Raw genomic sequence first — 26,708 nt, forward strand, 5'->3', positions numbered from 1 at the left:
AGGAAATTGTCATTAATTATAAAGCTCTTTGCAGAAAACTGACATAGACACCATGGGTGGAAGGTCCTCTTACTGCGCTGTGCCATTTGATGATGACATTGTTGATCAGTCTGTCTCCAGCATTCCTAATGAGAACAGCCGAATTCCATTTCTTCAAAACAAAGACCCAAAGTGCTGCTGCATGACGTCACCGCTAAACATTCCAGACAGCTCCATTGGGCTCCTTACAGCGCAGGGTTTATAGATGCGAGTGGGGTCATATTCGTTTCACATATGATGGAGCTGTGGTTTGAAACCTGGTAAGAGCATTATCCAAGCTTGTTTATTCGAGTAAGTGAAAGTTCAACAATTTACGTTTGTTGTAAATATGAAAATGACGGTTGGCATCCTGCTGACTAAAGATTTCACCATTTGTGATTTTAACCAAATTAATTATCAGTTAAATAGAAGGAAACCCATCCAAATACGTCCGTATTTTCTGATTTTCATTCATTTGTCAACATTCAGAAAATTTGCTTTCGGAAATGGAACAAACACGGAGCCAAGTTGGTGACATCTTGCTTTCTGGGTGTGTGTCTCTCCTTAAGCCTCTGTCACTCTCGGTGTATATCTCTCTGTGTCTGTTCCTCTGTGATTGTCAATGTGGTTCAGTTCCCTGAGGGGGTTAAAACTTTTTTAACGTCGCAAACTTGATTCACATTAGCTCAGGTTAAAATGTCGATCAGAAAACTATCAGCGTGAAAGATCAAGCAGGAGACTGGCCCTTTCTAAGTATATCCTACAACAACAACAATTTGTATATATAAAGCGCCTTTAGCCTGTTGAAACGTCACAATGCGTTCCCCATGATCATTATGTAACAAAGTGTGACACCGAGCCACATATTCGTTCAGGTGACTAAAAGCTCTATCAAAGGGGGAGGCTTTCAGAACTGTCTTAAAGGAGGAAAGTATCGATATCATGTTCCAGCTAACAGCAATGGTTCTTCTCATTTGTGAAGAAGTCACTTTTGTTCAACCCAAACAGACTATTTGGTCGGAGAAAGTTGTCTCTGGTGAAGGAGATCGGGAATGAAAAAAAAAGTCAAAAGTTGCCTCCATAATCCAAATGTCAAGCCTTAGTGGTAGTTTCCCTGATGTCCAGTGACTCGGGATTGGCGCTTCCATTGGACCAACAGCGAATACGGTGGAGGGATTTGGAAATTGAAAGTTTCACATGAGCAGCTTGTGGGACTATTTACCTCACTGTCAATTTCATGTTCCAGCTCACAGCAACCGTTGTTTTCATTGGCCGAAGAAGTCGTTTATCTTGAACCTAAACAGGCAGTTTTGTGGTGAAAGAGATCGGAACTGAAAAACAATAGGCAAAAGCAGCGTACATAAGCCGAATCGAAACAAACTGGTGCAACTTCCCTGGTGGTCTAGTGGTTAGGATTCGGCGCTCTCTCCTTAAGCCTCTGTCACTCTCGGTGTATATCTCTCTGTGTCTGTTCCTCTGTGATTGTCAATGTGGTTCAGTTCCCTGAGGGGGTTAAAACTTTTTTAACGTCGCAAACTTGATTCACATTAGCTCAGGTTAAAATGTCGATCAGAAAACTATCAGCGTGAAAGACCAAGCAGGAGACTGGCCCTTTCTAAGTATATCCTGTCAGGGAATGTCAATTTATTGAATTTGTTGAAACGAGTGCTGATTACTCATTGATTAGAAACATTTAAAAACTCCACCAGAATCAGAGGAGTGAGAGTTTAAGTTTCGCCTCAGATCTGGAAAACATCACACTCGTGAGTGGCAGTGAAGGAAGAGGAGAGGAGAAGGGCTGTTTGCAAAGCACTGACTATAGAAATGTTGGTGTGAGGCAAAATATGGGTGGGAGAAGTACGGATTTTGCTGCCTACTGTTTGCACTGACACAAATATCACTCCTGATGGATCAACCAATCACAACTGCTCTTTGAAAGCAGCACGCCCGGCCGAATGGCCTCTTTCTGTGCTGTAACTTTCTCTAATTTTGTTTCCCAACAGCACGGGTTATTCTGCCATTTTATAACCGACTCGAGCAAGATGGACTTTCTTACCTTGTATTCGGCTCTTTTGAAACCAAAACACGGAGCAAATTAAACGAGTTTTCTTTTCATTTCCAGCGCGAGATTTGTCACAAGACTAATTGAACGGCACATTAATGGTGCCAATCCTTCACTGGAGCTCGCCGCGTCCAAACAGCACTGTTATCATCGGCCTGTCATGTAACTTCTTGCAGTACATCTGCTGAACAATATAAGCTTATCACAGCTCTGCTTTCTTCACATTGAAATCCAGTGTGAAAATCAATTAAAAAGCTGAACAACTGGGAGGAGAGTGACAGTGGATAATCGGCACTGGGCACATTCCTGTAATCAGTATCTGGGAGAACCAGGAAAGTGAGATCCAGCTGTCTCTTTACCCATGAGTTTTACCCATTCCCACGAACTGGCTGTGTCTGCATTGAACAGCTAATTGACCTGGGGGCTGGACGGGCAGAGGGAGCTGGGGGCGAGGCAGGGACAGAAGCAGGAAGAAATGCGACAATAAAGTGCTTTGAATTTGATGTGTGTCAGTTGCTTTCAGTGATGAAAGTTTCACAGGAGCCGCAGTGATTGGTTGGTGTTTTTTTTTAAAGCAACAAGATTTAGGAGTGAAAAGATAAAAGCAAATTACTGCAAATGATGGAAATCTGAATCAAACACAGAAAATGTTGGAAAAACTCAGCAGCTGGAGGTAGAAACAGAGTCAATGCTTCCAGACCGTACGACTCTTAATCAGATTTTAAAAATATTACAACGCCCAACGTGGGGCTCGAACACACGACCCTGAGATTAAGAGTCTCATGCTCTACCGGCTGAGCTAGCCAGGAATGTGAAAAACTATCTCGTATCCCAACATACATGGATAAACCTGTTGCTTTCCACCTGATACCTCAGCTTGGTCGGAATTTTAAAGTGTGGAATGTAATCGGCCTACAAAAGCCCCAAGGCTACCATGCATTCCTCTCAGTCATCAATAACATCATTCACATCTTCCACTTCTTAGCTGCACCTCCTTCCAAATACTGTGGTCCATTTTCCTCAGGATTTTCTCCTGCATTTAATATTTACCTGCTTTCTGCCCTCAATTTGAAACCAGGTTCACTTCATTATCCAACACAAATTGAATTGCAAACCTGACGGACAAACAATGGAAAACAAGTCACTCGTAACACTAATCCCACGGTGCTCATTTTCAGATTCACAACAGTCAGCTTTTCGATAAAAATGAAGGAATTTTACAGTGAAAAGAATTAGAAAGTTTATCTGACTTTTATTTGTGACTCACTCACTCGGGTATTCTGTAAATGCTGCTCGGAGGTTTAGTGAGCGTGATATAATCTACCTGAGTTTTCCTGAGCCTGTGCTCGGTGTATTGGGAGGTTTGGGCCTGGGTTGGAGTATCTTGCGTCCCAGGGATGGGCAGTAACCCGATGATTGAAGCTGCAGTCGCCGCTTTCTGCTGGCAGCGGGTGATTGGAGAGAGCGGGGTCAGAATTTTGCTGCTTTTCTGCTTTTCCCTGTCTCACTCACTGTGGAGCTGAGGAAGAGAGAATAATTGATGGGTTCGTTTGATTCCAATAATTTCATGAATTTTTAATGGGCTAGATAAAGGTACATAGTGGGTCCAAATCTTTTCTCATTGTATTTGACAGAAAACGTAATTTTAAAAAGAAGCTGTTTTTGTGGGAGCTCACTGGACAACAAAAGACCTGCCACCGATTGGGGATATCTTGCAGCCCAAGTACCCAATGACAATCCGGAACTGTGTGGCAATGAATGGTGATGAGGGGGAAAAACAGTAAAAATCTTCACCCCCTGGGTGGTTTTGAATCACAAACCTTTCAGTTAACAGGGAAACACGCTGACCAATTGCATAACAGACACTTACACCAACCTAACTGACAAGGTAGCCCAACCAGGGTGTCAGTGAGTCTAATCCTCAGATTGTCACTACCCAGATGACTGTCGCACTCTATCAGTTTTACATTTCTAAAATAAAGGGTGAGACATTCATTGTGGACACATGGAAACAGTCTGATCCCACCCACTGCAGACACATCCATGTCACCGGGAACTCGCTTTCCTACAACCGGTGCCATCTCCCTTCGATCCTTTCATTGTCTTGTCTGTTACCAAGTATTCTGATTGTTCCGAAGCCGATATTAGGTTTGAATTCCTGATGTGCAGTAACAAGAATCCTTTCACTGTCTCAGATCAGTTAATTTCACTGAGAACATCAGAGTCAATGTTCCAGCGTCTTAAAGAAGGGAAAGGTGCCTTGACTTTCTCTGGTTCACCCTTCATGCGCATTGGATTCCATTCCTCAAAGGGGATTTTCATTTCCTTCTTGTGCTCCCTGACCACATCTGGCAACATCTTTGGATTGAGAGGCTTAATTAACATTTCAGATGCAGTGCAGTTCCAATGAAAGGCTACAGACCTGAAATGAAAACGATGTCTCTCTCTCCACAGACGCTACCAGATCTGCTGAGAATTCCAGCATTTTCTGTTTTTATTTCAGATAACCAGCATGTGCAGTGCTTTGCTTTTCTTTTCCTGATTAGTGAAACATATAAGACCCTGAGTAGTACTTGACAGGGCGGATTTGGAGAGGATATTACCTCTTGTGGGAGAATCTAGAACTCGGGATCGCTGTTTAAAAATAAGGTGTCACCCATTTAAAACGGAGATGAGACGATTTTTTTTCTCCCAGTGGGTCGTGAAACTTATGAACTCTCTTCCTGAAAAGGCTCTGGAAGCAGAGTCTTTAAATATTTTTAAGGCAGCGGTGGATATATTCTTGGCAAGCAAGGGGGTGACAGGTTGTCGGAGATAGGTGGGGTACAGATTTCAGGTGACTATCAGATCAGCCAGCATCTTATTAAATGGCGGAGCAGGCTTGAGGGGCCGAATGGCCTACTCCTGCTCCTTTTTCTTATGAAGTGCTAAGAATGTGGAACCCATTACCAGTAGATTTCGAGATCATGTCTGATCTAAAAATGTGTAGGTAAATTCACACTGTAAACAGATTGTTCACCACCTGGAATTGGAAAGGGATTCACTCTAATCCCATTTACTGACACAGCAACACAGTCTTGCTGGTGGGAGACCATTCCGATACTTCACGTGTGCAAAGGGCTTTATTCAGTTTTCCCACAAGTTAACACTCCAACTTTAAAAGTTCAAAGGATTTGATCCACAATCAGAGAATTGATACTGGCAAGACACGGTTTAAATGTTCCACGTATAGGGGGAAAAGTCAGAAGCTCACCCCATCTGCTGAGACTGCACTGAGTTCAGATGGAACTGTAGGATCATTATATCCAGGAGAGAATTGTGGTGGAGCCCTGAGCAATTTGGCTGCTGCATCAACTGATTCAACAATTTTATGTCTTGCCCCTATGTCACCCATCGTATTCTGATTACAGGACAGAGGTTTCTGTTCTACAATATGGTCTTTCAATGGCGGAGCGGAGACCCAGGTTTCACTGCGAGACAGAATGTGCCTTATCCTCGCTGCAGCAGCTTCCTGCGCGTGCGCATTGCGGGGTGTGCTGGGGCATGCGCATTTCGGTCTGTTTCATGAGCATGCGCAGTGCTGGCCTGTGACTGAAGCTGCTCAAAGCGGGTGAGAGAATGTCGAGCGGAGAAAAGTAACAGAGTTAGTGGGTGTGTGAGGAGGAATGGAGCCAGCGGAATGGGCAGGGAGGCTTCATAAAGACACAGTGCAGGCCGCAGACCCCAAATAACAAGGTACCGGTCTTGTGTTTGCAGAGAACGGGCCGAAAAAGTCTGGATTTCTTCCTTCGCCAGGCCCGGGGTAACGGCCGTCATCTTTATAGGGGGCAATGTGCAGCAGGGCGCATGCGCGGTCATCCTGGTCCAGGTAGCAGAAGGAGAGAATATTGTGCATTTCTATCCTGGACTGACGGGGATGGATTTTGGAAACTCCTTTTACAGGGGGTTAGAAGGGGAGGATTTACACACAGCAAACTCAAACCAATAGAAAAACAGAATTACCTGGAAAAACTCAGCAGGTCTGGCAGCATCGGCAGAGAAGAAAACAGTTGACGTTTCGAGTCCTCATGACCCTTCAACAGAACTGAGTAAAGTTCTGTTGAAGGGTCATGAGGACTCGAAGCGTCAACTCTTTTCTTCTCCACCGATGCTGCCAGACCTGCTGAGTTTTTCCAGGTAATTCTGTTTTTGTTTTGGATTTCCAGCATCCGCAGTAGTTTTTTGTTTTTATCATACCAATAGAAACGTTTGGCCTTTCTGAATTTCTGTTCGGGACTGACTGATGGATTTTGTGAACTCTATTTACAGGATGTTAGAAGAGGAGGGCAAACTTGAGGGAGATGAGAAACCAAAACCAAACATCACGTCAAAATCTGAAAGTCACTTGTTTCATCAGGATCAGAATATCACCAGCCTTTGAATGTAAGCATTGAGTTCCAGGACATTACCAGACACTGGGTAAAAAAAATCTCTTCCTGGCATCCCCCTTGTGGATCTTGCCCAAAATCTTAAAACTCTGTCCCTTAATCCATTCATAATCAGCTAATGGGAACAGTTTTTATTTAACTACCTTTCATAATCCTGTACACCTCTATCAAATCTCCCCTCAATCTCCTTTACTCCAAGGAGAACAACCCCAGTTTCTCGAACCTCATCTTACAGATAAAACCCCTCATCTCTCGAACCATTCTGGTTAATCTCCTCTATACCCTCACATCCTTCACAATGTGTGGTGATCACTGGTTTGCACAGACCCAGATGTTCTGTGTTCGTGTCTGTGACATGATCACACATCGACAATTACACTGTGACATCATCACACATCGACAATTACACTGTGACATCATCCCGCTCCCCGGGTATTTCCTCAACTGGGAGATTTTTCTCTGACTCCAGTGCTTCTGATATCTTTCCAGCTGCAGAATCCAGCAGGAGAGTTTAAAGTTGAAAACTGAAACTGTTTCAGAGTTGACTGTTTTTCACCATCCACCTACAATTTAGAGCTTTTAGTTCTATGCTCTGTATCTGTGAGAGGCTCCATGGCTCTGGGGCTGGTGTGACTCCTTTACTGTGGATCTGAATCCATGTTCATCCATTGATCTGTTTCACCTCTACCCTCCCTGATCACTTCTCTGCCATTTTTTAACTTCCCCTGTCTCCAATAATGGATGTATTTGAGTAATGTTTAGTATTTTACTGTTACTTCTGTCGATTGTGTCTAAATGAAGTTTCCACCACTGCCCACCACCCCGACCATGTGCTGCTGGCTTCCCAGCTTTATCTTCCCACAGTCTCTTTCATAGTCAGGAATTGCTTTTCCTGACCTATAGTCCATTTATATTCCACTTCTGAGCTTATATTGACCATCAAATTCGGCACCATTTATACTCCCAGGGAGGAGGCGATGGTGTAATGGTATTGTTACTGGACGAGTAATCCAGAGACCCAGGGCAATATCCTGGGGACCCGGATTCAAATCCCGTCATGGCAGATGGTGGAATTCCAATTCCATAACAAAAATCTAGAATTAAAAGACTAATGATGACCAATGATGATTGTCGTAAAAACCCACCTGGTTCACTAATGCCCTTTAGGGAAGGAAATGGGCCATCCTTAGTCTTGCCTACACATGACTCCAGACCACAGCAGTGGTTGACTCTTAACTGCCCTCTGAATGCTGGCCTGAGTGATGCCCACGTGAATTTAGAAAAATCATTCTGCACACCTTGAAACGTTAACTCTGTCTCTCTCCACAGATACCAGCATCTGTTATGTTCCCCAGTTGCCTGTGGATTTTATAGATTTCTGCAGGAATGTTGTTTGGACCATGTGCCTTGTTTTTGGATAACCTCTTTTATCTTGAGTGGCAGCATACCACAAATTGTATCCCAAATTGCTGAGGGATTGGATGATTTTTTTTTTATTTGCCTGATGGATGATGTTTGACCTTCTTGAACCGCTGCAGTCCGTGTGGTGAAGGTGCTTCAAAAATGCTGTTAGGTAAGGAGTTACAGGTTATTCACCCAGTGATGATGAAGGAACAGTGGTATTTGTCCAAATCAACAACAACAATTTGGATTTATATGGCATTTTTAATGTAAGACAATGTTCCAAGGCATTTCACAGAAATATTAAAAGCAAGGTTTGACACTGAGCCAAATAAGGAGATATTAGGCCAGGTGACCAAATGTTTGGTCAAAGAGGTCAGTTTTCAGGAGTGTCTTAAAGGAGAAAAATGAAGTAGAGAGGAAGAGAGGTTTGGGGAGAAAATTCCAGAGCTTGGGGCCATGGAAACTGACAGAATGCTCAGCAGGTCAGAACGAAAGGAGCACAAACATCTCAGAGGGTTGTGAGGCTGGATTACAGAGATAGGGAGGAGCGAGACCAACATGGAATTTCAAAAAGTGGATGAGAATTTTAAAATGAAGGTGCTTCTTAACCCGGTGCTTTTGTAGGTCAGTGAGCACATGGGTGATAGGTGAACAAGACTTGGTGTGAGTAAGCACACAGGCAGCAGAGTTTTGGATGACCTCAAGGTTACAGGGAGGTTGAAAGTGGGAGGCTGGCCAGGAGTGCGTCAGACAGGTCAGGACGGTGTGTGACTTGGAGGGGAACTTGGAGGCGATGATGCTCACAAACACCTGCTACCCTGGTCCTTCTGGGGGTGGAGGTTGAGGGATTGGAAGATTCTGTCAAAAGTTCTGCTTATGTTATAGATATAAACAATCCATCCCCTTCACCTCCTGCACTACCTACCTCTTTCTCTCTCTCTCACTAGCTGAGTCTCTCTTTCCATAGAGGCCAGTGTAGATCCAGACTGGGTGGCAGGTTCCCTTGCCTGATGGACATTAGTGAACCAGTTGGGTTTTTATGACAATCCAGCAGTTTTCATGGTCACTTTTCCCTTGTGCCGGCCCCACAAATTCCCAGATTCATTCAGCTCAATTTCACAACCTGCCTTTGTGTTTTTGTGGGTTCTCTCTCATTCCCTTTTTTCTGTTTTAAATCAATTTCACAGGGTGTTAGAAGGGGAGGATTTGCAGTCAGGAAACTGAAACTCAAACATCACATCAGGATCTGACGGAGTCACCCAATTTATCGTAAACTGAATATCTTTGGATTTTGAACATGGAAGGAAAAAGCAACGTTCACAGTGGGGAGAAACCGTACACATGTTGTGTGTGTGGACGAGGCTTCAGCCGATCATCTGGCCTGTCAGGACATAAATGCAGTCATAGCGATGAGAAACCATGGAAATTTTAGGACTGTGGGAAGGGATTCACTTACCCATCTGACCTGGAAACTCATCGACGCAGTCACACTGGGGAGAGGCCGTTCACCTGCTTCGAGTGTGGGAAGGGATTCACTCAGTTACGCCTGAAACATCAGTGAGTTCACAATGGGGAGAGACCATTCAACTGCTCAGAGTGTGGGAAGAGATTCACTCAGTTGTCCAGCCTGCTGAGACACCAGCGAATTCACCCTGGGGAGAGGCCATTCACCTGCTCCGAGTGTGGTAAGGGATTCATTGATCCATCCATCCTGCTGAAACACCAGCGGGTTCACACTGGGGAGAAAACTTTTAAATGCCCAGACTGCGGGAAGTGTTTTAAAAGTTCCGGGAACCTGATGTCCCATCAACGTGTTCACACTGACGAGAGACCATTCAGGTGCTCTCACTGTGAGACTGGGTTCAGATGGTTATCTGACCTTACGGTACACCAGAGAATTCACACTGTGGAGAGACCGTTCACCTGTACGGAGTGTGGGAAGGGATTCACTCGATCATCCAACCTGCTGAGGCACCAACACGTTCACAAGTAAGTACAATGATTGGGATTTGCTGATAATCACATCCAGGACTGAACCATGTTCACTGGGGTCGGTTTCTGTTGATCTTCATAAACTCCAGCCCAGTTATAGGGGGCCATTTGTATTTTTGAAGTGCTGTGTGTTAAATACAATGTATTGAGTCTTTTTAGTACCCTTAACACAAGTTAGTTCCTTTTGAAGGACTCTGCCTCTCCCCTGTCACCTCCATCCTCACCTCCAACAACAAGTGTGAGGAGCTCATGGAGCTTCTTTGTCACTAAGATTGAGACAATCCGATCAGCTGCCTCTGCAGCTTCCCTCCCTTCCATTTGCCCACTGGGCCAAAGATCTGTCCTCTCGGGACAGGGGTGAATTGCATAGAATTTGCATCAGGAAGTGAATAAAAAGGGTGCATTTCAGGGGAAAATGGATAGCTCTATGAGAAAGAAGGGAATGGATGATTACATTGGTAGATTTAGCTGAGAAAAAATGGGAGGAGGCTCTAGTAGAGCGTAAACACCAGCATGGACTGATTGGGCTGAATGGCCTGGTTCTTTGCTGTATATCCCGTGACCTCCTGTGCAATCTAGTCTAAATCCATGGTATTATCTGTCTGGGAGCAGCATGGCATTAAACTGAAAACTAAAATCAAACTTTACCAGGCCATTGTCCTGACCACCCTGCTGTATGGAGCAGAATCCTGGGTCTGCTCTTGGAGCCACATCATTGCTCTGGAACACTTCCAGCAAAGACACCAGAGGTCCATCCTGAGAATTAGATGGCAGGACAAAAATCACAAATAACGAGGTTCTCCATCACGCTGGGTTCAACAGCTTGGAGACCACCCTCCAGAAAATTCAGCTCCCATGGCCAGGCCATGTTTCCCACATGGACAATCACAGAATTCCCAAGCTGATCTTCCATGGGGAACTGTCTCAGGGCAAACAACATCAAGGTGGTCAGTACAACCGATACAAGGACACCCTAAAAAAGAGCCTCACAAACTTCTGCATTGCAGACCGCCTCTCCTCGGAAAACACTGCAGTCGGCCGGCCGAGTTCTGGTCACTACATTATAGGAAGGATGTGATTGCACTGGAGAGGGTGTAGAGGAGATTTACCAGGATACTGCCCGGGCTGGAGGGTCTGAGCTATGAGGAAATATTGGATAGGCTGGGGTTGTTTTCCCAAGAGCAGCGAAGGGGTCCTGATAGAGGTGTATAAGATTATGAGGGGCATAGTTGGGTGGATAGGAAGGCACTTTTTCCATTAGTAGAGGGGTCAATAACCGGGGAGCATAGATTTAAGGTAAGAGGTAGAAGTCTAAGAGGGGAGTTCAGGAGAATTGTTTTTTCACCCAGAGGGTAGTGGGAGTCTAGAACTCACTGCCTGAAAGGGTGTAAATGATTTGGGTGGTTGAGTCAGAAACTCTTCTAACATTTTAGAAGTATTTAAATATTCACTTGCATTGCCTTAGCCTCCAGGGCTATGGGCCAAGCGCTGGATAATGGGATTAGTGTAGTCAGAACTTTGTGAGCAGTGTGGACACAATGGGCCAAATGGCCTTCTCCTGTGCTCTCTGAGTGTATATGTGGAGGCAAGCACTGAAATTTGGTTCAGCGTGTTTTGAGGACCATCTACACCAAACTCAACATTCGACGTGCCCACAGGAAGGTCAGAGGTGGCACAGCTGCAGAAGTTAACCCAAGCACCACCAACAACAGTATGAACGGTCGGTTCTGTGGACGTCCACGTCGATCCCACACCGAACTCTTCAGTCAGGAGAGGACCCACAGAAAATGATTAAATCATTTACAGTTTGGGCACTCGAACAATGAGGAGTCTACCCCAACATTATCCCTGTTCTCTGGATCGGGGAACTATACCCTGTCTGTATTACTGTGGTGCTGTTAATAAAGTCAGCGTGAGACAATCTGTTGTGAGCTTGATTAGCTGGTGTCTGAATCCACAAGATTCATAATTTAGAGTCAACAAGATGAGCAAGGAAACACATCACGGCCCAAAACACCAGCTCGATATTTCCAGGAGAAAGTCTGTTATCTAACACCTCGAATGGACAGAACAGAGAAGGATCCCAACTGTAAGAAACCCTCGAATCATCTGTAAATATATTTCAAATGCTGACAGATTCCAGCTCTCAGTTTCCATTACATTGAATTCAATGGAAGGTGAGAGCGCGGTTATTCTAGAACTATAAAAAAAACACTAGTTAGAGCACAGCTAGAGTACTGAATCCAGTTGTAGTCAGCACATTACAGGAAGGATCTGATCACACTAGAGTGGGCGCGGAAGAGATTTACCTAGATGGTGGCAGGACTGGAGAATTTTAACTCTGAGGAAAGATTGGAGAGGCTGGGGTTGTTTTCTTTGGGACAGGGGAGGAAGAGGGGAGATTTAATTGAGGTGTAAAAATTATGAGGGTCCCAGATAGGAAGGACCCATTTCATTTACAGAGGTCAGAACCAAGAGGATAGAGATTTAAAGTAATTTGTGGAACGATTAGAGGGGAGTTCAATAGTGCTTTTACCCAGAGGGTGGTGGGTCTTGGAACTCACTGACTGAAAGGGTGGTGGAGGCAGAAATAGACAGATTTAAAAAGTACTGGGATATACACTGGATGTTCTGTAACCTACAGGATTATGGACCAAGAGCTGGGAAGCGGGATTAGACTGGATTGCTCATTTTCAGCCAGTACAGACATGATGGGCTGAATTGCCACCTCTGCACGACAATTTCTATGATTCTGTGGTGACAAGTGGTCCTGGTGTTTTTATCTGAGACAGGCCTCAGCCCAGTCATTTGCCCCGAGTGTTGATGTGATGGTTCAAGCCAAGAGATGCCGGGTACCGGGAGCAGCAGGAACAATAAATAAAACCGAGGTGTCAGTAAATACTGATATAGTTTATTTGTATCTAGTTCCATTTTTATGAATTCTGCTGAATGTGGCCCTCGCCCAGTGTCAGGATATTGGATCAGAGCCACCATGGAAAATGAATTTGACACTGGTGAGACAGACAATGTCAACCAGATCCTCAGTATCTCTGTAACCTCCTCCAGCCCCACAACCCTTCCTGTAAATACAAGGTGTTGTTCTTGGATTAAACCCTGAGATAGACAATGTAATTATATTTTAACCTTTATTCTTCAAGTAAAGTATCTTCATTCAGGCTGTTCTCAAGTTTGTGCAAGATGGAACCAAACAGTGATTTATTTGTTCTTCTTGCAGTTTAGTTACTGTATTCACTGCTCACGATGCGATCTGCTCTACATTGGGAAGACCAAACACAGATTGGGTGATCACTTTGTGGAACAACCTCCGTTCAGTCTGTCAGCTTGACCCTGAGCTTCCGGTCACTTGTCATTTTAATTCTCTGTCCCGCTCCCACTCTGACCTCTCTGTCCTCGGCCTCCTGCACTGTTCCAATGTAGCTCAATGGGAGCTCGAGGAACAGTAGCTCATCTTTCAATTCGGCACTTTACAACCTTCTGCACTCAACATCGAGTTCAACAGTTTCTGCACCAACAGAGAGTTCTCAGGATCTGGAACATTCTACCTGAAAAGGTGCTGGAACCTGATTCTATCAGGAATTTTAAAAGGGAGTTGACAGGGATTTGGGATTGAGGAACTTACAGGGTTACAAACAGAAAGTGGGTGTGTGGGACTAAACACAACTGCTCTTTCAAAGAGACAGCACAAGCACAAAGGGTTGAATGGCTTCCTTCTGTGCTCTAAGTTTCAATGATTTTAGGAGTTGGCCATTTAGCCCCTCGAGCCTGTCTCACTATGCAATCAGATCATGGCTGATCTGTGACCCTTTGTCTCCTGTCCCTTGATTTATACCTTGTGTTAGGAAGGATCTATCAATGCCAGATTGAAACTGAACATTGATCAAGCATGAACTGCTAATTCAGGAAGAGAATTCCAAACTTCTCCCAACTTTACCTGGAGAAGATTTTCCTAATATCACTCCTGAAAGGTCTGGCTCTAAGTTTTAGACTATGTTCCTCAGTCCTGGATTCCCCAACCAATGGAAATTGTTCCCCTCTATCTACCACACCATTTCCAATTAATATCATGAAAACTTCGAGAAAGTCCTCCTCAATCTTCTAAATTCCAGGGAATACAAACCTCACCGTGAGATGATGAATATTGGCAGAATGAATAGGGTACTCAATGGTACAGTCCTAAAGGGTGTGTAGGGACTGTGGGACGTGGGGGTTGATGTGCATATACATTTGAAGGCGAAAGGACATATTGACAGAGCAGTTCGCAAAATATATGAGATCGTGGGCTTCATAAGCAGATTTAATGTGTATAAACGCAGGGAAAATAAGCTGACCCGTCATAAAGCTCTGGTTAGGTCACAACGGGACTATTGCATCCAGTTCTGGTCTCCACACTTTAGGAAAGTGGGGAGAGTCCTTGAGAGGATGTGGAGGAGATTTACCAGAATGGTTCCAGGAAAAAGGGAATTCGGTTACAAAGGGAGATTGGAGAAGCTGAAGTTGTTCTTCTTGGAGTTACAGAGTTGAGGGGAGATTTGTTAGAGGTGAACAAGATTGTGACAGGTTAAGATAAGGTGGACAAAGAAAATGTTGTTTCCATTTGGAGATGGTACAAGGATTAGGGGGACACAGATTGAAAGTTATGGGCAATAGATACAGGGCAAATGCAGGGAGGAATATTTTACACAATAAATGGTAATAACCCAGAACTCACTGCCTACGAGCAGGCTGGAAGCAGACATGATCAATGCTTTAAAATTAAATTGGACCAGCATTTAAGAGAAATAAACATGCAGGGGGTTGAAGACACAGCGGGGCAATGAGACAGACTGGACTGCTCTCCAGAGAGCTGGCATTGACTCAATGGGCTGAATGGCCTCTTTCTGTGCTGTAATTACTCTGATGCATTTGTTTGACCACTCCTCATAATTTAACCCTTGGAATCCAGTTGTTATTCAGGTACATCTGCACTGCTCTCTCACTAAGGCCAATATAGTCTATCCTTCCTAAGGTGTGATGCCCAGAACAGAACACAGTATTCCTGAACAAAAACAGAAATACCTGGAAAAACTCAGCAGGTCTGGCAGCATCGGCAGAGAAGAGCAAAGTTGACGTTTCGAGTCCTCATGACCCTTCAACAGTATTCCTGTCCTGATGAAAGGTCATGTTGACTCGAAACATTAACTCTGTTTCGCTCCACAGATCCTGCCAGGCCTGCTGAGTACTTCCAGCATTTTTTATTTTTATGACAGTGGTTCAGGTGCAGTCTCACCAGGATTTTGAAAATGTTGGTGCTTTTCCCACAAACAGAACAGAAAAACCTTTTTCCTTCCACAGTCAAAGTCCGATGATATTCAGGACCTGAGGAATCGAGTGACTCTGTCAGATCTTGATGTGAAGTTTGGTTTGAGTTTCCCATCTGCAAATCCGTCCCATTTTACATCCTGTACAAAGGAGACTATAAAAAAAATCCATCCCTGTCAGTCCAGGATAGAAATTAAGAGACAAACATTTCTCTGGGTTTGAGTTTGCTGTGTGTAAATCCACCAACTTTATAGGGGCAAGGAGCAGCAGAGCGCATGTGCGGTCACCATCTTTATAGGGGGCAAGAAGCAGCAGACCGCTCTGATTGGTTGCTGCCATGGACAATACAGCCAGGAGCTGTGAACCCTCTGCTTTTGTTTAATTCCACAATAGGCTCCATGCCTGGACTTGTTCCTTCTGCCTGCAGAGGACAGGTCCCTGTGGATGAACACATGTAGCTTCTAGCAAGTGAGACACATTACAAGCCTGACTGATAATTTTTGAAATTTGGTATTCTTCCCTCCATCCTAATGTTTTGACAGAATGTCTTTTTTTATTAATACTCAATTGTCTTAAAGGGAGAAAGTGTAGGAGACAGAGGGAGAGAATCTCAGAGCTTGGGGTCGAGGGAACTGAAGGCATGGACACTAATGGTGGAGCAATTAAAACAGGGAATGCTAGAATTAGAGCAGTGCAGATATCATAGAGGGTTGTGGGTCTGCAGGAGCCACAGAGAGGAGGCCATTGGGGGATTTGAAAACAAGGATGAGAATTTTAATATCAAGTTGCTGCTTGAACAGAAGCCACGGAAGGTCAGGGAATGGGCCTAGCTGTGAGTGAAGACACAGACAGCAGAAATATGGATGTCTTCAAGGTTACAGAGGGTAGAATGTGGGAGACCAGCCAGGTGTGTGTTGGAATGGTCCAGTCTGGAGGTAAAAATGGCCGTGATAAGGGCTTCAGCAGTAGATGAGAAACTCCTGAGACAGGGGCGTGGTCAGGTGATATTACAGAGGTGGAAACAGGTGATCTTAGTGATGGCACAGACATGAGGTCAGCAGCTCATTTCGAGATCAAATGTGACACCGAGGTTATCCCACCTGCTGAAACACCAGCGAATTCACACAAGGAGAGGCCATTCCGCTGCACTTCCTGTGTAAAGAGATTCAGCCTTCATTCCACCTCAGTGTACACCAGTGAATTCACATTGGAGAGAGAGCTTTCACCTGCTCCGAGTGTGGAAAGGGATTCACTCATTTATCCAACCTGTTGACACACTAGCGAGTTCAGACTGGGGAGATGCTGTTGACCTTCTCCGAATGTAGGAAGGGATTCACTTAGTCATCCCACCTGCTCAGACACCAGTGAGTTCACAAGTGACAGTAGGGGTTGGATTCTACTGTTATTGCTGCTGTTAATCACATCCAGAACTGAACTGTGTTCATTCTGACAGTTTTGGTTTGTTTCTATTGCTGTTCATAATCCCTGTAACTGGGCTGAAGTTTAATATCTTGATGTCTGTTAAATAAATCAGCTTTGTTTCAAACTCTCAGAATGTCGAGTCCTTGATTTCTCCAGGATAAGAGGAGACTGATTGATGTCCTGTTCCCAACTGCTCCATTTTTGGATCTTTTCTCTTCTCTTAACTCTAGATTCTTACAGTTCTCAGACCTTTGGTTACTCTCATGGATACGTCCCAGCTCCCCACACCTCCAAGAGAGCCTTGGGATCCAGGGAAGTATCAGTGTTAAAACCAGAAAATGCTGGAAATAGTCGATACTTTTCCAAGTGCCAATTGATTTTCTCCCAGATTATTGTCTCCAGCCTTTCCCCACAACTGATATGAAGCTGATTGTCCTGGAATTGCTGTGTTTTTGAACAGGGGTGTAACATTTACAATCTGTCAGTCCTTTGACACCACTACTGTATAAGGAGGATTGGAAGATTGTGACCAGAGTCTCCACAAGTTCCATGTGAAGGATGCTGTCTCTGACAGTGCAGCAGTCCCTCAGTGTCACCCTGGAGTGTCAGCCTAGATAATGTACTCAGGTTTATTAATATTTCCTCTTGTTATTGATGTGGGTCATTAAGAAACAAGGGACTCTTATGATGTCATCCAGTCCCAGTGCGATGATGTCATCCAGTCCCAGTGCGATGATGTCATGAAGACTATTAAATACCAGCGGAGCCTTAGTGGTGAAAACAGTTTTGTTCGAGATGGCACCAAGATAGATATGGATTATGAAGCTGAGCAACGCGTACAGTATATATCCCATCTCCTGACACTCTGCCCCCACCTCTCGACACACTGCCCTCATCTCCCCACACTCTGCCCCCATCTCCCAACACCCCACCACCATCTCCCGACACTCTGCCCCGTCTCCCGACACACTGCCCCATCTCCTGACACTCTGCCCCCATCGCCCGAGCAGCCTGTCTCTACCTCTGCTGAACCCACGCAAGATGCACCATATTGAAACCAGAGGAAAGGACTGGGTGAGAAATTGTAATTCACCAAGGGTGTGCACATGGTGGTTTGACAAAATATTAAGTTTCCTGTATTTAACAATGAAACTTAAAACGCATTGATTGGAACCACTTCCAGCTCTTGTCCATTCTGACATCCCGTGGGCCAGCTCACCCTCTCACTGGGTTCATGCTGAATGTCAATCCAGGCTGGGAGCCATTGGGTGGATGTGCAATGGGTGGATGAGTGGGTGAAGGAATGTTCAGTTCACAGGGAGGGGGATTGGGGAGGGGGTTTGGTGCTGGTGGTGGGAAGTGTTCATTCTGAAGAAGTCCCACCTGAAACAGTGACCACTAACTTATCACTTTCCAATGGTGATTGACCTGCTGTGTATTTCCCCAGGTTTGTTCTGTTCAGTATTTATATATTTTTTTATCTTTGCTAAAACATATTGTTCTGACACTGAAATACAGATAATTTTAGTTATGTTAATGTCAATCCCCATCGAGTGCACAGGAGGACTCAACTGGTCCAAACTTTTTATGGTATCAATAAACAAAAATCCTACAAGATGTTTATTTGTGGAATTGTTTTTCTCTGAGACCCGGGACAGTCAAACTATGACCCAAAGTTCAGATTTGGGCCTTGAGCCTGGACTATGGGGCCCACATACATGGAGCACCATTACCGGATGTCCTTCATCCCCAATTTTAATCACTCCGCCATTGGTGGCCGGGCCTTCAGCTGCCTGAACCCTAAGCTCTGGAATTTCCTCCCTGAACCTCTCACCTTTCTCATTCACTTTCCCCCTTTCAGACACTCCTTATAACTGACCTCTTTGACCAAGCTTTTGGCCATCTGGCCTAATATGTCCTGCTCCTGTGACATTCCTTGGGACATTTTATCATGTTAAAAGCTCGATATAAATAGAAGTTGTTGTTGTTCTTCACAGTATCACATTATCGTTACAGTGTAGAAGGAGGCCAATTTGTCCATTGAGTCTGCACTGACTCGCTGAAAGAACATTCCACCTAGTCCCACTCCCCTGCCTTATCCCCGTAACCTTGCACATTCTCTCCTTTCATGTAACAATCCAATTCCCTTTTGAATACCTCGATCGAACCTGCCTCCACCACCCTTTCAGGAAGTTTGTTCCAGAATCTAACCACCCTCTGGGTGATTTTTTTTCCTCACATCCAATTACTTTTTTCAATTATTTTGAATCTGTGCCCTCCAGTTCTTGATGTTCTCTTGAGTGCGAACATTTTCTCACTACCCTGTCCATACCCCTCAGGATCTTGAATACGTCTATTAAATCTCCTCTCAGCCTTCCTTTCTCCAAGGAAAACAGTCCTAACCTCTCTAATCTATCCTCATAGCTACAGTTCTTCATCCCGGGAATCATTCTTGTTAATCTCCTCTGTATTCTCTCCAAAGCCTTCACATCCTTCCTCAAGTATGGTGCCCAGAACTGGACACAGTACTCCAGGTGAAGCCTCACAAGTGTCTTATATAAGTTCAACATGACCTCCTTACTCTTGTACTCAATACCCATATTAATGAAGTCTAGGATACTAAATGCTTTATTAACTGCTCTCTCAACATTCCCTGCCATCCTCAATGACTTAAGTACGTACACACAGAGGTCCCTCTGTTCCTGCACCTCCTTTAGATGCTCTCCCTTTATTTTATGCTATCTCACCATACATTTCCTGCCAAAACAAATCACCTCACATTCCTCTGCATTGAACTTCATCTGCCACTTGTCTGCCCAATCCACCAAAATGTCTATGTCCTTTTGAAGTTCATGACTTTCCCTATCACAGTTGACAACATTTCCAATCTTCGTATCATCTGCAAATTTTGAAATCATGCCCTGCACACCACAGACTAGGTCATTAATATATATCAGGAAGGGCAAGGGTCCCAACACTGACCCCTGAGCAATTCCACTACAAACCTTCCTCCAATCTGTAAAACAACCATTTACCACTACTCCCTGGTTCCTGTTTCTCGGTTAGTTTCTTATCCAAGTTCCTACTTTCCCTTTTATTCCATGGCCAAGAATTTTGCTGAAGTGTTTCGTGCGGCACCGTATCAAATGCCTTTTGAAAATCCATATACACCACATTAACGTTTCCCTTATTAACCCTTTCTGCTACCTCCTCAAAACACTGCAGCAAGTTAGTTAAACATGATTTTTCCCTTGATGAATCCATGCTGGTTTTCTTTAATTACCCTGCACTTGTCTAAGTGATGATTGATTTTATCCCGTACTTATTGTTTCCAGAAGTGTCCCTGCCACTGAGGTCAAAATGACTGACCTGTAGTTGCCAGCTTTATCCTTGCATCCCTTTTTGAACAAGGGTGTAACATTCACAGGTCTCCAGTCCTCTGGCACCTCTTCTGTGTCTGAGGAAGGCTGGAAGATTATCACTCGTGCCTCTGCACTTGTATTGCCTCTGTTCTTGCTGTTCATTGAGACCTGACCACTAACTGAGTGAGTGAGTCTGTATCAATGTAACTCAGATAGACACTGCTTGTTGGAACAGACCTGGGGAGAAGGAAGCTTTGAATTAGCCACTAGACTTTCTGTTCTCCACAATTGGGAATAGGGAATACTTTCCAAACATTCAAAACGACGAATCAAGTCATTAAAGAGCATTTGTTTTTAGCTGAATTATTTGGTAGAATTAGAGTGAAGGAATGGGATTGACCCACAGCCTGAGCCACCACTTTAAGGACAGGAAGAGAGAATCTGGAGAGGGGAAAAGAATTAGTAGGTGACTGGGCACTGAATCTGGAACAATAAGCAGAGAGGGGCAGGAGTGTGTGGGACAGAGATTTATAGATTTGGGGGAAATGAAAGGAGAAAGAATATTCCATCGAAACTAGAATTGTCTGTTCTGAATTTCTAACCTGTACTGACAGTGTTGACTTTTGTCAACTGCGTTTACAGGGGATGAGAGGGAGAGGATTTTCAGATGGGGAAACTCAAACCAAAAATCTCGACAAGATCTTGTAGAATCACTGAATTCATAAATGACCAGCCTTTGATTATGGAAGGAGAAATGTTTGTCTGTTCTGTCTGTGGGGAATTTTCACATCATTATTTGACTGGAAACTCACCAAGACACATACACCCGAGTCAGAACATATGTCAGGGTCAAACCTGACATCACTTGTGCAAAAAGTCTGGTTTAGTCTCAGACAGTTGCCAGGGAGAGGAATCGAGTTGGTATCTAGGGAATGAAAACAATGGCTTCAGTCTTCCCAATATTTAATTGGAGGAAATTTCTGCACATCCACCAGTGAATATCAGACAAACAATCTGATAATTTAATAAAAGTGGAGAAGTGGAGAGAGGTGGTGGTGAGGTAGAGCTGGGCACTGTCAGTGTACATGTGATAACTGACACTGTGTTTTCAGATGATGTCGCTGTGGGGAGCATGTTGATGAGAAATAAGAGGAGGCCAAGGCTGGATCCTTTGGGGACACCAGAGGTAACTGTGGGAATGGGAAGGGAAGACATTACAAGTGATTCACTGACGATGGTTAGATAGAGAAGAATAGAACCAGGAGAGAACAGCCCCACCCAGCTGGACGACAGTGGAGAGGTGTTAGAGCAGAATGGTGTGGTCAACCCTGTCAAAGGCTGCAGACAGGTGGAGAAGGGATAGTTTCCCTTTGTCCCAGTCACATAGGATGTCATTGGCGCTTTGATCAGTGCTGTTTCAGTACAGTGGCAGGGCAGAAACCTGATTGGAGGGATTCAAACATAGAGTTCTGGGAAAGATGGGCATGGATTTGGGAGGTGTGAACATGTTTGAGGAGTTTAGAGAGGAAAGGGAGGTTGGAGATGGGACAGCAAGTTGTGAGGACAAGGCCAAAGGTTTGTTTATTGACGAGGGCTTGATGATGTCAGATTTGAAGGAGAGAGGGACAGTAACTGAAGAGACATTGACAATCTCAGCGAACATGGGGAAGTTGGGTGACCAGCAGTTTAGTGGGTATAGGGTCAATGGAGCAGGAGGTGGGTCTCATGGACAAGATGAGCACTAAGGTGGCATGAGAGGAAATGGGAGCGAAACTAAAGAAAGATGTGGCTTCAGGACTCAGACAAGGGGGATCTTTAGAGACAGTTTGTCCCGGTGGGCTAGTGGAAGGGAGGGAAGCAGCAGAGGCAGCTGATCGGATTGTCTCAATCTTAGTGACAAAGAAGCTCCATGAGCTCCTCACACTTGTTGTTGTAGGTGAGGATGGAGGAGACGGGGAGAGAGGGAGAGCACTTCAAAAGGAACTAATTTGTATGTTTAACACAGAGCTGATTTATTTGACTTTATTCAGAATATTAACAGCTATAACTGGGTTGGAGTTTATTAACATTAGTAGAAACAGATCCCAATCAACATGGTTCAGTCTAGGATGTGAATAACCGCAAAATCCATTCACTGTTGTCACTTGTGAATTCACTGGTGTCTCAGCAGGTGGGATAACTGAGTAAATCCCTTCCCACACTCGGAGCAGGTGAATGGTCTCTCTCCAGTGTGAACTCGCTGGTGTGTCAACAGGTTGGGTAACTGACTGAATTCCTTCCCACACGCGGAGTAGGTGAACGGTCTCTCTCCAGTGTGAACTCGCTGGTGTGTCACCAGGTTGGGTAACTGACTGAATTCCTTCCCACACGCGGAGTAGGTGAACGGTCTCTCTCCGCTGTGAACTCGCTGGTGTACTGTGAGTTGAGATGACCACCTGAACCCAGTCCCGCATTGAGAGCACCTGAATGGTTTCTTGTCACTGTGAATACGTTGATGGGACATCATTTCCCCAGAGCTTTTATAGCACTTCCCGCAGTCTGAGCATTTGAATGGTCTCTCCCCAGTGTAAATTCGCTGGTGTTTCAGCAGGTTAGTTGACTGAGTGAATCCCTCCCCACACACTGAGCAGGTGAACGGTCTCTCCACAGTGTGAAGTCGCTCATGTTTCAGCAAGTTGAATGGCTGAGTGAATCCCTTCCCACACACGGAGCAGGTAAATGGTTTCTCCCCAGTGTGAACTCGCTGGTGTGTCAGCAGATGGGATGAACAAGTGAATCCTTTCCCACACATGGAGCAGGTGAATGGTCTCTCTCCGGTGTCACTGTGCCGATGAGTTTCCAGTTCAGACGGGTAATTGAATCCCTTCCCACAGTCCCCGCATTTCCATGGTTTCTCCCCATTCTCACTGCATTTATGTTTTGACAGGCCTGATGATCGGCTGAAGCCTCATCCACACACAGAACACGTGTATCGTTTCTCCCCACTGTGAACGGTGCTTTTTCCTTCCATGTTCAAAATCCAATGATATTCAGGTTACGATAAATTAGACGACTCTGTCAGATCCTGATGTGATGTTTGGTTTCAGTTTCACTAGGAAAAAGTGACCATGAAGACTGCTGGATTGTCATAAAAACCCAACTGGTTCACTAATGTCCTTCAGTGAAGGGAACCTGCCACCCAGTCTGGGCCTACACAAGACTCTGGTGTCAATAATAAAACAAGTGTTAAGGGCAGCAGGAGACCACATGGCCCTTCGAGCCTGCTCCGTCATTCAATACGATTGTGGCTTCTCTTGGGCTTCAACTGCACTTTCCTGCCCACGCCCCATATCCCTCGACTCCCTGAGAGACCAAAAATCTCCCCATCTCAGCCTGAAATATACTCAACGTTGGAGCATCCACAACCCACTAGGCTAGAGAATTCTACGTGACAAAAGGAGAAAAGGAGAGAGAGAAAGTCAGAGAGGGGAGTGGGAGAGGCAGGGGGTGAGGAAAGGGCTTTTCATAGACCTACAAATAAACCAGAACTTTGACAGAATCTCCCAAACCTGCAACATCTACCCACGAGAAGGACCAGGGTAGCAGGTGTATGTGAACACCATCACCTCCAAGTTCCCCTCCAAGTCACACACCCTCCTGACTTGTCTGACATCCAGAACTGGATGAACAGAAATTTCCTCCATTTAAATATTGGGAAGATTGAAGCCATTGTCATCAGTCCCCACTACAAACTCCACTCCCTCGACACCGACTACCTCCCTCTCCCCGACAACTGCCTGAGACTGAACCAGACTGTTCACAACCATGGTGAAATATTTCACCCCAAGATGAGATTCCAATCACACATCCACATCATCACCAAGACCGCCTATTTCCACCTCAGTAACATTGCCTGACTCCACCCCTTATTTTCAAATTTCTGCATAGCTGCTCCCTATTGCTGGAATCTCCTCCAGCATCACAACCCTCAGAGATATCTGCGCTCCTCTAATTTGGCCTACTGAGCGTTCCTGATTTCTATTGTTCCACATTCGTGCCCATTCTGTCACTTTCCAAGGCTCCAAGCTCTGGAATTCACTCCCTAAACCTCTCCCATTCTCTACCTCATTTTCCTCCTTTAATTTACTCTGTAAAACCCACTTCTTTGACCAAACGCTTAGTCACCTGCCCTAATATCTCCTCATGTGGCTCAGTGTCAAACCTTGCTTTGTAACATTTTTGTGAAATGCCTTGGAACATTGTCTTACATTAAAAGTGCTTTATAAATAGAAATTGTTGTTGTTCCTTCATCATCACTGGGTGAATAACCTGTAACTCCTTACCTAACAGCATTGTGAGAGCACCTTCACCACACGGACTGCAGCGGTTCAAGAAGGTCAAACATCATCTTCTCCACAGGCAACTGGGGATTGGCAATATTTGCTGGTATCTATGGAGAGGGAAACAGAGTAAACATTTCAGGGTTCGCAGAATGATTTACAGGGAGTAAAAATGCTGCAGAATTTGATGATCAATATAAGCTCAGAAGTGGAATAGAAATGGACTATAGTGCAGGAAAAACAATTCCTGACTATGAAAGATACTGTGGGAAGATAAAGCTGGGAAGCCAGCAGCACATGGTCAGGGGATGGGCAGCGGAGGAAACCTCATTGAGACACAGTCAGCAGAAGTAACAATAAAATGCTAAACATAACTCAAATAGATCCATTATGAGAGACAGAGGAAGTTAGACAACTATAGAGGTGATCAGGGAGGGCAGAGGTGAAACGGAGCAATGGATGGACATGGATTCAGATCCTCAGTTAAGGAGCCACACCAGTCCCAGAGACTTGGAACCTCTCACAGAAAACAGAGCACAGCACTAAAAGCTCCAAATTGTAGATGGATGGTGAAAAATACTCACCTCTGAAACAATATCACCATTTTCAAATTTAACCTCTCCTGCTGGAGCCTGCAGCTGGAAAGATAGCATAAGCACCGGAGTCAGAGAAAAATCTCCCAGTTGAGGAAATACCCGGGGAGCGGGGTGATGTCACCGTGTAATTGTTGATGTATGATGATGTCACAATGGAACTGTTGATGTGTGATGATGTGACAAACACAGAACATCTGGGTCTGTGCAAACCAGTGATCACCACACATTATAAAGGGTGTGAGGGTCCTTGAGAGGGGGCAGAGGAGATTTATCAGAATGGGTCGAGGGATGAGGGATTTTAATTGTAAGATTAAATTCAAGAAACTGAGGTTGTTCTCCTTGGAGTAAAGGAGCTTCAGGGGAGATTTGATAGAGGTGTACAGGATTCTGAAAGGCAGTTAAATAAAAGCTGTTCCCATTAGCTGATTATGAAAGGATTAAGGGACAGAGATTTAAGATTTTAGGTAAGATCCACAATGTGAGGAAGAGATTTTTTACCCAGTAACTGAAAATGACCTCAATGCTTACATTCAAAGGCTGGTGCTATTCATATCCTGGTGAATCAAGAGACTTTCAGATTTTGTCGTGATGTTCGGTTTCAGTTTCTCAACTCCCTCAAGTATCCCTTGAGTTCCTCCTCTTCTAACATCCTGTAAATGGAATTCAAAAAATCCATGAAGGTCAATCAGGATTGAAATTCAGAAAGAACAAACATTACTCTTGGTTTGAGTTTGCTGTGTGTAAATCCTCCCCTTCTAACCCCCTGTAAAAAGAGTTTCCAAAATCCATCCCTGTCAGTCCAGGATAGAAATGCACAATATTCTCTCCTCCTGCTACCTGGACCAGGATTACCGCGCATGCGCCCCGCTGCACATTGCCCCTATAAAGATGGCGGCGGGAGAAATCCAGAATTTTTCGGCTCGTTCTCTGCAAACACAAGACCGGTACCTTGTTAGTTGAGGTCTGCGGCCTGCACTATGTCTTTATGAAGCCTCTCTTCCCACTCCGCTGGCTCCATTCCTCCTCACACACCCACTAACTCTGTTAGTTTGCGCCCACTCGACATTCTCTCACCCGCTCTGAGTAGCTTCTGTCACAAACCAGGACTACGCATGCTTATGGATCCGACCGCAATGCGCATGCCCCAGCACTCCAAGCACTGCGCATGCGTATGGCCAAGCTGTTGTGAAGATAGGGCATATTCTGTCCCGCAGTGAATGCTGGGTGGCCGCTCCGCCATTGTAAGATCACGTTGTAGAACAGAAACTTCTGTCCTGTAATCAGAATACGATGGGTGCCATAGGGGAAAGACATAAAATTGTTGAATCAATGATACAGCAGCCAAATTGCTCTGGGGTCCACCGCAATTCTCGCCTGGATGCAGAACAAACCCCGACAGTTAGATCTGAACTCAGTGTAGTCTCAGCAGATGGGGTGAGCTAGTAACATTTCCCCCGATACATGGAACATTTAAACCATGTCTTGCCAGCATCTCTGCTCTGATTGTGGATCAAATTTTTTGAACTTTTAAAGTTGGAGTGTTAACGTGTGGGCAAACTGAATAAAGCCCTTTGCACATGTGAAGTATCTGAATGGTCTCCCACCAGCAAGACTGTGTTGCTGTGTCAGTAAATGGGATGAGAGTGAATCCCTTTCCAATTTTAACTAGTGAACAATCTGTTTACAGTGTGAGTTTACCTACACATTTTCAGCTCAGACATGGATCTCGAAATCCACTGGTAATGGGTTCCACATTCTTAGCACTACATAAGAAAAATGAGGAGGAG

The 26,708-nt window shown here is 44.8% G+C and overlaps 1 non-coding gene across 1 annotated transcript; it reads right to left on the reverse strand.

The window, feature by feature from the left end:
- Positions 1-2,816: 2,816 nt before the first annotated feature.
- Positions 2,817-2,889, reverse strand: trnak-cuu (transfer RNA lysine (anticodon CUU)). The gene has a single exon. It is a non-coding gene; the product is annotated as a tRNA-Lys (tRNA).
- Positions 2,890-26,708: the final 23,819 nt, after the last annotated feature.

This window comes from Cetorhinus maximus, chromosome 23 (assembly GCF_964194155.1).
Source record: "Cetorhinus maximus chromosome 23, sCetMax3.hap1.1, whole genome shotgun sequence".
NCBI classification, from domain to species: Eukaryota; Metazoa; Chordata; class Chondrichthyes; order Lamniformes; family Cetorhinidae; genus Cetorhinus; species Cetorhinus maximus.